The 14676-nt window shown below is 41.6% G+C and overlaps 1 protein-coding gene across 1 annotated transcript in view; it reads right to left on the bottom strand.

Moving 5' to 3' along the window:
* The window catches only part of TRPM4 (transient receptor potential cation channel subfamily M member 4), a 252482-nt gene that overhangs the window by 189272 nt on the left and 48534 nt on the right, over positions 1-14676 (bottom strand). The window lies entirely within an intron of this gene.

Below are 14676 nucleotides of genomic sequence, written 5' to 3'. Positions count from 1 at the left end.
ATAGATGCATTTCACACTGACCAGCTTTATGGAGATGCTAATTTCATTTTCCAGCAGGACTTGGCACCTTCCCACACTGCCAAAAGCACCAATACCTGGTTTAATGATATCACTGTGCTTCATTGGCCAGCAAACTCTCCTGACCTAAACCCTATAAAGAATCTGTGCAGTATTGTCAAGAGGAAGGTGAGAGACACCAAACCCAACAATGCAGATAAGCTGAAAGCCACTATCAAAGAAACCTGGGCTTCCATAACACCTGAGCAGTCTGAGATCAGATCAGCTGATCACCACCATGCCACACCGCATTAATCCAGTAATTCATGCAAAAGGAGCCCCGACCAAGTATTGAGTACCTAGTACATGGACATACTTTTCAGTAAGCCAACATTTCTGTAATTAAAATTGGTCTTATGTAATATTCTAATTTTCAGAGATACTGAATTTTGGGTTTTCACTAGCTGTAAGCCATATTCCTCAAAAATAAAAGAAAAATGCTTAAAAAATATTGATGTATAGCCCCGACCAAGTATTGAGTGCATACTATACTGTACAAGGACATACTTTTAACCACTTGCCTACAGTGCACTTTCACCCCCTTCCTGCCCAGGCGAATTTTCAGCTTTCACATTTTGAATGACAATTGTGCGGTCATGCTACACTGTACCCATAAGACATTTTTCTCATTTTTTTCACACAAATAGAGCTTTCTTTTGGTGGTATTTAATCACCTCTGGGTTTTTTATTTCTTATTAAAAAAAAGAAAAAAAGACAGAAAATTTAGAAAAACTTTTTTTTCATATTTTCTGTGAGTACATTTTAAAAATAAATACATTTTTCTCCTTCACTGATAAGCACTGATGAGGTGGCACTTATGGGCACTGATGTGGTGGCACTTATGAACACTGATGAGGAGGTACTAATATGCCGCACTGATGGGCACTGATAGGTGGCACTGATGAGAACAGATAGGTGGCACTGATGACCACTGATAGGTGGCACTGGTGGGCACTGAGAGGTGGCACTGATGGGCACTGATGGGCGGCACTGATGGGCACTGATGGCAACACCATCAATGCCCACAATCAGTGCCCATAGTGCTGCCAGTCAGTGCCCATCAGTGCCTAGATGAGCAGGCACTGATGGGCACTGACTGGCAGTATTATGGGCACTGATTGTGGGCACTGTGGGCACTGATGTTAGGCAGTCATTTCCACTTTATTTACATTTTGTGTAATCAGGGCATTGATAATCAGTTCCCTGATTACTTGTATTTGTCTCCCCTATGAGGAGGAGCCGCTGATCGTCTCTCCTCGCCTCACACACTGACAGTGTGAGGCGAGGAGAGCCGAATAATGGCACTTCCTCATTTACATGTGACCGGCTGTGATTGGACACAGCCGATCACATGGGTAAAGAGTCAAGTCATTGACTCTTTACCGAAATCAGGATCTCGCCGTGTCCTAGCAACAGAGGCTGGGACGGCGTCCCAGGATAATAGCTACACCGCTCCGCCGTCATTTGACGGTGGGCGGCTAGTATGTGGTTAAGTAAGCCAACATTTCTGTATTCAAAACTTTTTTTTTTTGCTCTTCTGTAATATTCTTATTTTCTGAGATACTGAATTTTGGGTTATCACTAGCTGTAAGCCCTAATCATCAAAATAAAAAGAAAGAAGTACTTGAAATATAATCACTGTGTATATGTAACGCATCTATATAAAATATAGAAGTTATTCATTTTTTTCTTTGAATGCCTGAAATTAACTTTTTGATGATATTCTAATTTTATGAGATGCACCATATGCATTTTATTAGTGTGGTGGTTTGCACTTTGTGTGGTAGCTGCTCCGAAAAAAAAATGTTTTTTTTTTTTTTTGCACTATTAATAGCATGGAGTTCTTTTATCTTCTATTCCTCCTCAAGGTGGCAGCCCCAACTTTTAATCCATCCTCTCTTTTTTTTTTAAATATACACATACATTTACTCTCCTACACTGAAAAAAATCACTTCTGAACAGCACATGTGTTTTTCCTCTTACAGTACATATCTAACTACATTTCTAGTTTAAATAAACTTGGCCTGTTTTTGCAATAGCTGTAAAAAATGAACACAAGATTAGATGTGGTCTTGATTCCATGTAATGAAAGGAAACTATGGGTGGATGCCTTTCCTGTTTTACTTCATATTGCTGTAGCTTATTCTAACAATTCCGCCGGGAATGAATAAAAATAGACCAGAGTAAGAGTGAGAAAGCGTATACTGTGTGATCAAATTGTGAAAATTAGAGACCTCTGTTCTAATTAGAAAGTATGTGGTGCTTTTCTAATTAGAAAATATGTTCTAATTAGAAAATATGTGGTGCTAATGAAAGTTCCAAATCCTTTCAATGATCTTTACATCAGATGATAAAGTAACTCTTTGAAAATCTTTTGCTTCCACTATGACATGCTGAATGACATAAAGCTAAGGAAGTCTTCTATCTCGGCCCATCTTAGCTGTGATATTCAGAAAGAAGAGCTGCCACGTGCCTACCAGTCAGGAAGTAATTCCTTAATTGGGAGAATGGTTGCCTGTGTGTATGAATGTTTGAGGAGCTGCCAGGCTTGGTTTTTAGACAATGTTGCAGAGGCGTAACTAGAACCTTCAGGGCCCTGATGCAAGAAACCATGAAGGGCCCCCCAGACCCCTGGCCGGGGCCCTTACCTTCAAGCACAGGGCTCTTCCCACTAATCCTGGGGCTCTTTACACTTGTTGCATGGCCTTTTATTACGGTCCCGCAGCAGGATTCTTTCACAAGTTCTGCAGTGGGCCCCCTTCCTGCAATCTTGTGGGCCCCCTTCCTGCAATCTTGGGGCCTCCCCACAGTGGTGCAATGCCAGGGTCCGGTTGCAAGTGTGACCTTTGTGATCCTGGAAGTTCACCCACTGGTTTGCTACCGGGCCCCCTGGAGCATGGGGCCCGGTAGCGATTGCAACCCCTGCAACCCCTGTAGTTACGCCCCTGCAATGTTGTCTATTTTAATTATTGAATAGATGGAGGTAATCTAGTTTGTTTTTTTAACTCATTATTGTTCAATAAAGCTGTGATTTTATATATTTTTCAACCGATTGATCCATTTTGTGATTACCTTTTGTAGATTCTTTGTCTACATTTTTTTTGTATGTATGCCCGATTCACTTGGATTGCACCTTATTTAACAATGGATTTCTACATATGATAAGGTGACCTGGTTGACACAGCTGAGATAACAACATTTTTATTTATCTTGATCTTTAAATACAGTTTGAGAGTCCGGGGGGGCGGGGGGGGGGGGGCTCTTTATCCTTCTTGTTATATTTCCATGCACATTATGTGCCTGAACAAATGTAAGAACCTCTGGCAGAAAAAAACCCACAGAAAGTAAAAAGAAAAATGTAGAAAAAAGAAATTGAGCACACGGGTGTATGCAGGTTTGCATTTTATAAACCTTTTTCCAAAACAATCCCCTCTACTCATTTTCACTAGAGTCAATTTACACTTGAAAATGGCAAACATGCCGGCCCTTTCTGCCCAAAAGCTCCTCTTAAAAACAGAATTGTAATGGGTTTTTTTTGGCCTGTAAATGCTCCTCTTCAAATTTGCTTGTAAATGCCCAAATGTGCATGGGAACATACGCTAATAGCTGCTTCTACATTCTGAAAGAAAAGACTCCAAACGCCTGAATAGGCAGCATTTTTGTATGCCAAGTATGCTTGGGGAAATTTTTCAAGTAAGCTTATTTTGGATTGTCAAGGATAACTATCTTTGCTATTGCTATTACAATGCTGATTTTATTATAGAAGCAAAACGTATGCTTTATGTAGATTTCTTTTAACTCTGATGAACATTTTGAGTAGGGTGACCAGAAGTCCCCGGGGACAGTCCCTGGACTTAGGAAACTGTCCCCGGAGCCAGTTTGTCCCCAGATGGCGCTAGGTGCAGGGACAATTGTGGGCAAGTGCTGAGGCAGAGGGGGGGTGCTGAAGCCAGTGGCATACCAATGGGGGGCGGTCCACTCCAGATGTCACACATTGGTGGGGGGGGGGTGTCAGGCCAGCGTCGCCCGCTGTGTTAGCTTTAATTTGAATTGCTGGGCACCTGCTGTCACCCAAAGTCCCGCCTCCTGGTTTGGTTCCTTTGATAACTTGTCCAATGCCGGGACATGTGTTGTCCATTATAGGTAGGAGCCAGGAGGCAGTACTTGTGTGATGGCGGGTGTCCAGCTATTCAAATTAAAGCTGACACAGCAGGCGATGCCAGCCTGTGTGATCCAGCTGGCTCGCCTCTTCTCTCTGATCCCCTGCATTGGTGAGGCTGCATTGGCTGGGCACTGGTGAGACTGCATAGATGGACACAGCTGAGCCTTTCATTCTTTATGTAACGCACTGCTGAGCCCTGCATTGTTAATGTGTGGCATACTCCTGAGTGCTACTTAGCCCTGCGTTCTTTTTGTAGCATGCTCCTGAACTCTGCACTCTGTTTTTTCTCTATCTTATCGTCATAATAATTGGTAGTCATATCTCTGAAAATTCTAAAGTATCTTTTTTTTTTTTTATCTCATGGACGAAAATGTGAGAAATAACATGTATATATCATACAATCATTCCATAAACACATACCACATACACTGCATATACACTGAACAAAATTATAAATCGCAACACTTTTTTGTTTTTGCCCCATTTTTTATGAGCTGAACTCAAAGATCTAAGACTTTTTCTATGTACACAAAATACCTATTTCTCTCAAATATTGTTCACAAATCTGTCTAAATCTGTTAGTGAGCACTTCTGCTTTGCTGAGATAATCCATCCACCTTACAGGTGTGGCATATCAAGATGTTGATTAGACAGCATGATTATTGCACAGGTGTGCCTTAGGCTGGCCACAATAAAAGGCCACTCTAAAATGTGCAGTTTTATATCACAGCACAATGCCACAGATGCACATGAAAGGGGAAGACCCCAAATAGGCTGGGAACAGCTCGAGGTGCCAGAGCCAATCACCAAAGAAAGAAACAAGAAAAATAAGAACTTCCGCGCTATGGACTAAATGGATAGATAAGTGAATAATTAAGTGAAAAAAATGTGTATAAATAAATGAATAAAAAATATGTAGTAAATGTATAAAATATAAAATATATATATATATATATATAGATATATCTAAAAATAGGCTGCAGCCTCCCTGGATGATAGTCAGGAGACTATGCACTGGATATAAAAGGAATAGGGGTGATGGCGCTGCCTATATAATTTAGATATAATAAAAATGTAATAAGCTGTGATGCAAAGTGCCTTAAGCTAAAAACAATAATGTGTAATATTCAAACAATAATATATTCCATAAAAACTTCAATTAAGTGCAAGTGCAAGGTATAAAAGTGCCTGCAGAAAGATTGGAAAGTGACTGGTGCAATAATTGTATGAGCAATAAATAATATTTAACATGCAATATTAATGTGCTAAAAAATATGGTGCTATATAAAGTGAGCTGTTCCACTCATACCACGTGTTGATATGGGGAATAAAAAAGTGCCAACAGAGCAAAAATAGAAAAAAGTTATTATTTTAAAAAAATACAGCTTGCAATGTCCAATAAGGAAAGATCCAGTAGAAAAGTCTATATCATGTGCGGTGACTTCAAAGGCAATAAAGGTGACAGCACTCGGAACAAACCGACACTCAGGTGAAAAGGTGACCCCGTGGTGGGTGGTAAGGTGCTGGGATTCCTTTGATAAAATTGCACACTTACCAGAGACACCCACCCCACACAGGGGTATAGAGCGGGTGTATTTATGGGTCTGGCAACCTAGCGGTATCCTCCTATCCCTGGGTGGAGGGCGTGTGCCGAGGATCAGGCTGGTCCTGGTGTGGATGTACCCTAGGATGGTCCCCTGTGTGCCTTCCTGCCTAGGTATGTTCCGAGGGATCCACTCAGCTCCACTCCCGATATTTAAACCTGTTTCTCCTGATCCTCATTCCTCATGTCTGCATTAAGGCTTAATGCAGACATGAGGAATGAGGATCAGGAGAAACAGGTTTAAATATCGGGAGTGGAGCTGAGTGGATCCCTCGGAACATACCTAGGCAGGAAGGCACACAGGGGACCATCCTAGGGTACATCCACACCAGGACCAGCCTGATCCTCGGCACACGCCCTCCACCCAGGGATAGGAGGATACCGCTAGGTTGCCAGACCCATAAATACACCCGCTCTATACCCCTGTGTGGGGTGGGTGTCTCTGGTAAGTGTGCAATTTTATCAAAGGAATCCCAGCACCTTACCACCCACCACGGGGTCACCTTTTCACCTGAGTGTCGGTTTGTTCCGAGTGCTGTCACCTTTATTGCCTTTGAAGTCACCGCACATGATATAGACTTTTCTACTGGATCTTTCCTTATTGGACATTGCAAGCTGTATTTTTTTAAAATAATAACTTTTTTCTATTTTTGCTCTGTTGGCACTTTTTTATTCCCCATATCAACACGTGGTATGAGTGGAACAGCTCACTTTATATAGCACCATATTTTTTAGCACATTAATATTGCATGTTAAATATTATTTATTGCTCATACAATTATTGCACCAGTCACTTTCCAATCTTTCTGCAGGCACTTTTATACCTTGCACTTGCACTTAATTGAAGTTTTTATGGAATATATTATTGTTTGAATATTACACATTATTGTTTTTAGCTTAAGGCACTTTGCATCACAGCTTATTACATTTTTATTATATCTAAATTATATAGGCAGCGCCATCACCCCTATTCCTTTTATAAAGAAAGAAACAAGCAGAGAAAGAAATGAGAGGGGAGTGAAGCGGGAAAAGAAAAGGGGGGTGGGGGAGAGGAGGAAAAAAAGGGGGGAGGGGGAAAAGGGGGAAAAGAAGAGGGGGAGGGAAAGGAGGGGAGAAGAGGGGGAGGGAAAGGGGGGGGGGAAGAAGAGGGGGAGGGGAAGGGGAAAAAAGAGAAAAAAGAAGAAATAAGGGAGGGTGAAATAAGGGAGGGATGAAGGAAAAGAAGGGGGGGGGGAAAGAGGGGGGGGGATGAAAAAAAGAAAAAGAAAAAAGAAGGGAGGGCTGGTGGGATTTTTAAATGGTACCGTAGCTCATGAACTTACAGAAATTCCATATAAAATATAAAACATATTTATAGATACATGTTAAAAACAAAACAAAAAATCAGACAATTACAATATATAGAGAAAAATTGTGCAGTACAAATACATAAAATGCAGCGGCAGCATATATAATGTACAAATTGTCCAATGACAAACTCATCGGAATTGAACCCGACATGTTTCGTGGTCTAAGATGATCCGCTTCTTCAGGGGTGTGTATCATAATGTAGAAAATGTGCCTTTATTAACCTGCATAATGTAAGTAGCAATTATAGTTATCATCATCAAGTAAATCAGGTCATGCATGCATAGATGGTGCACCCATGTGCATCCAGACATCCCACCAATGCCAAATCACCGAAAGAAGACCAGGAGGGGAGACGTGCATCCCAGAAACGCCTCACCAACGGATGTGGAAGGAGAAAAGAGGCAAAGCAGCCCAAATCACCAGCAGAGGGAGAGAAAGTTAATCAAGAATAAAAAGAAAATCAATGTGTATAGACACAAGTAAGAAACAGGCTGTGTCACCACAAGAAAGAGAAAGTCTATGTTAGATTATATTAGATTGTTGGAATAAATACCTGGGCAAAAGCCACTGTTAGAAGTACTGCAATAGATGCAACATGGGCATTTGCCTAATACAGAAACACCACCAGAGGGAGTTCCTGCATACAAACAAATGGCCATAAATAAAAGATACATATTAAAGCATTTAATAGGTGTATGACTACATAATCCAATATGGCGATATAGACTACCTAATAAAATGGTGGATGGAATATCCGGAGAGGCCAGAGGTTAGCTACAATTCAGCATTTCAAAGTTATAAGATGTTGGCTGAAGGCAATAGAATTCCACTGACAGAATGGGGTGGTACTAAGGATGTAGTTGCCTTGGCTTGGTTCTAGAGACACTGGAACCAAGCCAAGGCAACTACATCCTTAGTACCACCCCATTCTGTCAGTGAAATTCTATTGCGAGAGGTGTTCTCTTCATGGATGAATCCCGGTTTTGTACAGGGCAGATGGCAGACAGCGTGTATGGTGTTGTGTGGGTGAGCGGTTTGCTGATGTCAACGTAGGGCATTGTCCATGAAAAGTTGAATTTCTCAGTTGCAGGTTTAAGGTATTGGGATGCTGCCGTGTGGCTGTAAATACTTGCAGGTAAGCATATTCCTGTATACACTTGTGATGAGGAAAAGGGAAGCAGCCATTTTATTTATCAAATATTTATTTATGATTATCAAACATGGATTTATGATTAAGAAGATATATTGGATGTATATGTTCTGAGAAGTCATATTGTATTACAGCTGTTGTATCCAAAGTTCTGCAGTAATCACAGCATACACTGAGTCATCTGCGCATGTGCACAGCTGCCAGATGTCACGTGCATGTTGACGCGTTTTGTTAGTCAATCACTTCCAACTTCCTCAGAGCGCAGGAAAAAGTCATGTGCACAATGACGCCCCACTGACGTGTTTCGTTAGCCAATTACATCTAACTTCCTCAGAGTGGCATGTTCATAGGGCCTTTATGTAATGAATGCTACCTGTCAGCTGGCCATCTCATTCCACAACTTCCTGGATACCCTGCATGCTTTACAGCTTCTCCTCTGCTGCTTACTTTCTATTTCTAAGGGCTACATATCCCTTGGTACCTTGCTGCCTGCAAGCTACTATTCCTGTACTGCCTCTGCCTCCTGAAAATCCTTTTAGCACCTGTAGTTCAGAAGGCAGGCTCCGTAAATTCTGTAACAGAGCAGTGCCTACTCGTAGGGCATAGTGAATCCGTTTCACATAATTCAAGAAAATAAATATGTGGGAATCCTCATAAAGTAGGCCTACAAACTCTAAGATCATATTTTTAAGTAGGCTAGAGAGAATTGAAATTCCATGTGGAAATAAATAGAATGATTTTACATTTGACCATATGCACACTTTAAATAAAAAAGTCCTCATGCACCACACTGTATACATCTCCAACCATGATTGTAAGGCTCCATGCACACTGGGCTAAAAAATGCCAGTTTCCCTGGCAGAAAAAAAAAAAGTCTTCATATAGAGCGTTTTTTTTGTACAAAGTTTAGACTGGTTTAGGAGCTTTGCGTTTTGTTATAAACTGTAAAAAAGGGAAGCGCACGCAGACCTCGGATAATATTGCTTTAATGAAGGACAATACAAAACAAATAGGTGGGACCTGAAGAAGGAGGCTCCGCCTCCGAAATGCATTGTCCATAGCAACCAGCAGAAGGCAGTGCATCACCTTGGATCCCTCCACTCCATAGCCCTACGCTGCGTACAGCCTCGGCCGAGGCTAAGGCCAACCTTCCCAGCGGTGAATGACGGCGGGCGGGTGCTCAGGCGCACTAGCATCAGCATGTTGTGATCTGGCGGGGGGGAGCTGAAAGCAGGAAGTAACAGAGAGCGGGCTCAAGCGGCGTCTGCTGCGATAGAGGAGACCGGAGGTTACCCCGGAGGGACAGGAGGAGCTGGAAGCTAATGTTTATGTGCTGAAGTGCTTGTCCTGCAAGGACGAAAATGTGAGTGCAACCTTATTGTTTTGTATTGTCCTTCATTAAAGCAATATTATCCGAGGTCTGCATGCGCTTCCCTTTTTTACAGTTTGGAACCCGCTAAAGATCCGCCCCCCAGTGAAGTAGAGATTGGGCTCAGGATCAGCGCCAATGACTGGTGAAGTATACCCCCATGTACATGTTGGAGTCTAGTATGTGTATGGGTTCTTATTGATTGAGTTTTGTTATGCCAGAAAGCTTCAATCGGAAGGGTTTCTTTTCCTGCCTCTAAACGTTGAGTTCAAAATATGCCTGAACAAGATTGACCTTTTTTTACAGGCAGAGCACAAAACTCCTGTAGCAGCGTTTTTTTAAGCCCAGTGTGCATGGAGCCTAACCAAGTGCAGCATACCAGATTCAGCGGCCTCATAATAAACATAAAGAGGTGATAAAGTATGGTGTAACATATCATCCAGGATATTTCTCAGGGTCCATGCACTCTGGCTTCAACAAAATGCTGCTTCTACAAGAGTTATGTGTTTTGCCTATAAAAGCAGCTCAATATTATCCTATGTGTCCATGCACATTAGGGGCATATTTTAGAGGCAGAAAGAAAAAAAAACCTTCTGATTTGCATTTTTTTTTTTTTGGTGCAGATTTTTGGCAGAAAAAAGAAAACCCAGAATGCTCCTAAATGCTCCTATACATGCCTAAACTCGTGTACAAAAATACTCTACTGTATAGAAGCGGTTTTATTTCTGCAAAGGGAAATTTATTTATTTTAAACCCAGTGTGCATGGACCCCCCAGGGCTCATGGACACAGGGCAGTTGAAATCTTCTTCTGAACGCTGGAAACCGACAATGAAAGATATCCATTTTACAGCTTTTATATACTGAGTTTAGCAGCAGTTAGGAGCATTTGAGGTTAGAAGTGTTTTTTTAAAGATAACCTCAGGAGATCCTCCCAAATGCCCACAAGTAAATTATAAACTATTTCAGCCATTCTGTGAGAGAAGAGGGAGCAGTGTGCTTGTAAATAATGGTCTTATTTTCTGTGTTTTCACTATGGATCCCATCATGAACATGTGTGAGGAAATGCTCCTGATGTTGCCAGTGGAGGCTGGTGCTCGGTAATTCCAATAATTCCAAATAAACCAATGCACCTCCCCTGGTCGGTTGGTCAGCAGGCAACACATCCCCCCCCCCAAACGGTCTGCCTCCTTACCTCCTCCTTCCTCTTGTTCGAGCCGGGGGCAGAGTGCTAGATCGCTGAGCCGCTGCGCTGCTCCTCCAGCCATGTGTCTTCTGCCTCTTCCTGGCCACTGGCCAGTAAGATCGCTTCTCCTTTTTGACAATTGGAAAAGTGGTCTCACAACCCTCTTCCTGATTGGCTGGGAGGAGAGTCAGTGTGACAATAGCGAATATTCATTCACTATTGCCATACAACTGGGTGGGCTCAGGGTGCAGCGCTCTGCGCCCCAAGCCCACCCTTTTTTTGAAACCTATTAGAGCCTCTGGCTCTATTCACGTGCTTAAAAAAATGATGATCAGCATTTTTTCCTAGCTTTTGAAAAATGTTAGTGTGCATGGAGCATAACCCTCCTGGTCAGCATTTTTGTCTTTTGCCTCAAAAAAGTGACTGCTAGAGGGGTACACTCATATGGCAGGTGAGGAGAGAACAAGAGCTCCAATTGTGAAAGTCAATACAATTTATTTAAAAGTAAAAAAAAAAAAAAAAAAAAAAAGTACCATTCCATTGATAAACAACATACATCAAAAAGCATCTGATGTCACTGCTGCTGCCTCAGTTCAATGGGTTTTGGCAATCTAGTAGCAGCAGGATGTCTTCAGCAAACCAAAGAGTAAAACATTTACATAATGAACACATCTTCATTTGCAAACTCCCGATTCAAAATTATGCCAAGTTAAAGGAGAAATAGCCTTAAAAACCAATACCGTACAAGCAGAAAAACAAAAACAGGTTCTTAATACATGCACCCATTATGTATAGGGACTTTTAGAGAACATTAGATGCTTTGTGGTGGTTCATATCTTTGTTAGGGATGATCGAACGGTTCGGGTCGACCATCGGTTCGGCCCGAACATTGGGTGTTCGAGGTTCGGCCGAATTTAGAACTTTTTGCCCAAAAAGTTCGGAATTCGGCAACCAGAACCGACCAAAATGCAATGCTTCAGGAAATGGGCTTTAAAAGCCCGTGATTGGACCAGAACCATTAGCAAAAGCCAATTGAGGGGGCAGGAGAATGCTAGGAATGTGATTGGAGTGACTAGGGGGTCCCTAGACCAATCATTAGTGAATACGCCCCCCAGTATATAAGATCGCCCCCGCCATATTCCTAGCATTGTTATACTGGACATGGAAGAGAGTGGAAGCAGTTCTGTTAATTTTACTTTAAAAGTGTCATTTAGCTATTTATTAGTGTGAGGAAAGGGATATCTAGTGTAGTTAGAGTGCTCCTTTACACTTAAGTTAGCTTCAAAAATTTAGTTTCTGTAGGGAAAGTGTTAAGTGTAAGGGGACCATAGTGTAGTGTAGGGTTAACTGGCAGTGACTGCTATGGCAGGGTGACAAAACCCTTCCATAGCAGGGTGACTGCTATAGAGAAATGATCATTTCTCTGAATTGCTTCGGCACAGGAATATGGCTTCTCACCAGCCAAGCATTTTTTATGCTGCAGGGGCTGCCACTGCCAGTGCTTTTTTGAGGACATGTTTGATGTCAGACATGACATCTGAACATGTGTATAGGGGGTATATATACACATATATGTCTGTATATATACCCCTAGACATATATAGGTGTGATAGTAGCAGAAATAAATGCTTGCGCTAATGAAATCATTTACAGTAATATATTTCTGCTACTATCACACCTATATATGGCTAGGTGTCTATATACATATAATTATGTGTGTATATATACCACTATACACAAGTTCAGATGTTTTGCCTGCCTCAAAAGAACCCAAAAAAATGCCAAAAAACGCTAGCGTCAAAAAAAAAAATGCCCAGGTGTGTTTTTGCTGGCATTTTTGGGGGGTTTTGGAGGCAGGCAAAACATCTGAACTTGTTTATAGTGGTGTATATATACACACATCCATATATTTATATACACACCTAGACATATATAGGTGTGATAGTAGCAGAAATATATGCTTGCGCTAATGAAATCATTTACAGTAATATATTTCTACTACTATCACACCTATATATGGCTAGGTGTCTATATACATATAATTATGTGTGTATATATATACCACTATACACAAGTTCAGATGTTTTGCCTGCCTCAAAAGAACCCCAAAAAATTAAAAAAAAACGCTAGCGTCAAAAAAAAAAAAAATGCCCAGGTGTGTTTTTGCTGGCATTTTTTGGGGGGTTTTGGAGGCAGGCAAAACATCTGAACTTGTGCACAGTACCACTATACACAAGTTCAGATGTTTTTCCTGACTGCAAAGAACCCAAAAAATGCCTGCTTTGAAACCGGCAAGGTGTGAAAACCGAGGAGAGAAGCTAACCCCCTGAGCTGAAAGTTTTCTAATACATACAATCCTTTTTTTTCTGGTTCTGGCCATGCTACAGAGCTGAAACTTCACAGGTACACCTTTTAGACCCCCCAGACACAAAATCACACAAAAAAAGTTCTTAAAAATTGTCATTTTTGATAAAAAAGCCAATTATTTAAAAAATTAAAAAAAAAAGAGATTTTTGGGTTTTTTTTAATAGCACCACTACTCACGTCAGTATATATAGTTTGTTTGTGTGTATACTATATACCATCTTTGGTGGGCTGCTTATTAAAAGGGGAAGCATGGAGTTTATCTGTCAACTGCCTGTTTTTTTTTTTTTTTTTTTCCTTAACACCCTTCGTGCAAAAGTAACCTTTTTAGATTCCCAGTTCATTAGCCTGTCTGACTTCTTTTTTTCAGCAGAAGGTGTTAAAATATCCCCAACATCGTGGTAGATGACATTGCAGGCTAATTAAAGCTATAAGCGAGCCAATAATAAGTAATGCTCTTGATTTTGTGCATCTCTTGTTAAAATCGTGCTGTCCTCCAAAAAGAAGACTGGAAATCACCTTGCCAGAGGACCAGATCCTTTCCCCTTCTATGGAAAGTAAGGCCCCTTTCACACATAGGTCCGTTTGTCTGTTTTTCATCCATCCGTTGATGGATGAAAAACAGACATCAATGCATTTCTATGGAAAAACAGATGACAACATTTTTTTGAACGGATGAATGTCCTATTTTTCATCCGTCAAAAAAAAACCGGATCAGACGAAAAACGGATGTAAACGGACGAACGGTCCATTTTTCATCCGTTTTTTCATTGGTAGTGGATGTAAAAAAAAAAAACGGTTGAAAAATGGATAAAAAAAAAAACGTACGACAAACGGATGACAAACGGATGAAAAATGGATGAAAAAATGGATGAAAAACTGATACATTTTGGACGTGACTGAACTGATGAACTGAACGGACCATATGTGTGAAAGGGGCCTAAGGCCCCTTTCACACGAGCGCTCCGGTCAGATCCGCCTGTCAGTTTTTTAGGCAGATCTGATCGAATGCTCCATGCATCCCTATGGGGCAGCGGAGACATGTCTGCTGACAGCCACATCCGATCCTGTCGGTGAAATCCAGACGGATAGACACCCTATTTATCATCCATCCAGGAGATGGATGGGATCGGATGAAAGCAGACAGGCGGTCTGCTCTCATCCGATTCCCCATAGAGAGCAGCGGGGCTCTGACACCTCCCTCTCCGCACACAGAGTGGAGAGGGAGCTGTCACCTGCCTGCTCAGCGGGGATCTGTGTATTGATCCCCCGCTGAGCAGCACAGATCCGCCAGGCGGACCGTGTGAAAGAGCCCTTAGGAGGACTCAAAGTATATGGATGTGCCACTGTCACCATCAAGTCCTGGCATTGTTTGAGGAGAAGCAGGTATCTCACTGCTTGGTATGAAATCGGAGGGCAAACGAAAACTTCCAAAAC

Source organism: Pelophylax lessonae (genome assembly GCF_965119305.1).
Source record: "Pelophylax lessonae genome assembly, chromosome: 12".
Taxonomy (NCBI): Eukaryota; Metazoa; Chordata; class Amphibia; order Anura; family Ranidae; genus Pelophylax; species Pelophylax lessonae.
This window is presented reverse-complemented; position numbering and strand designations above follow the sequence as displayed.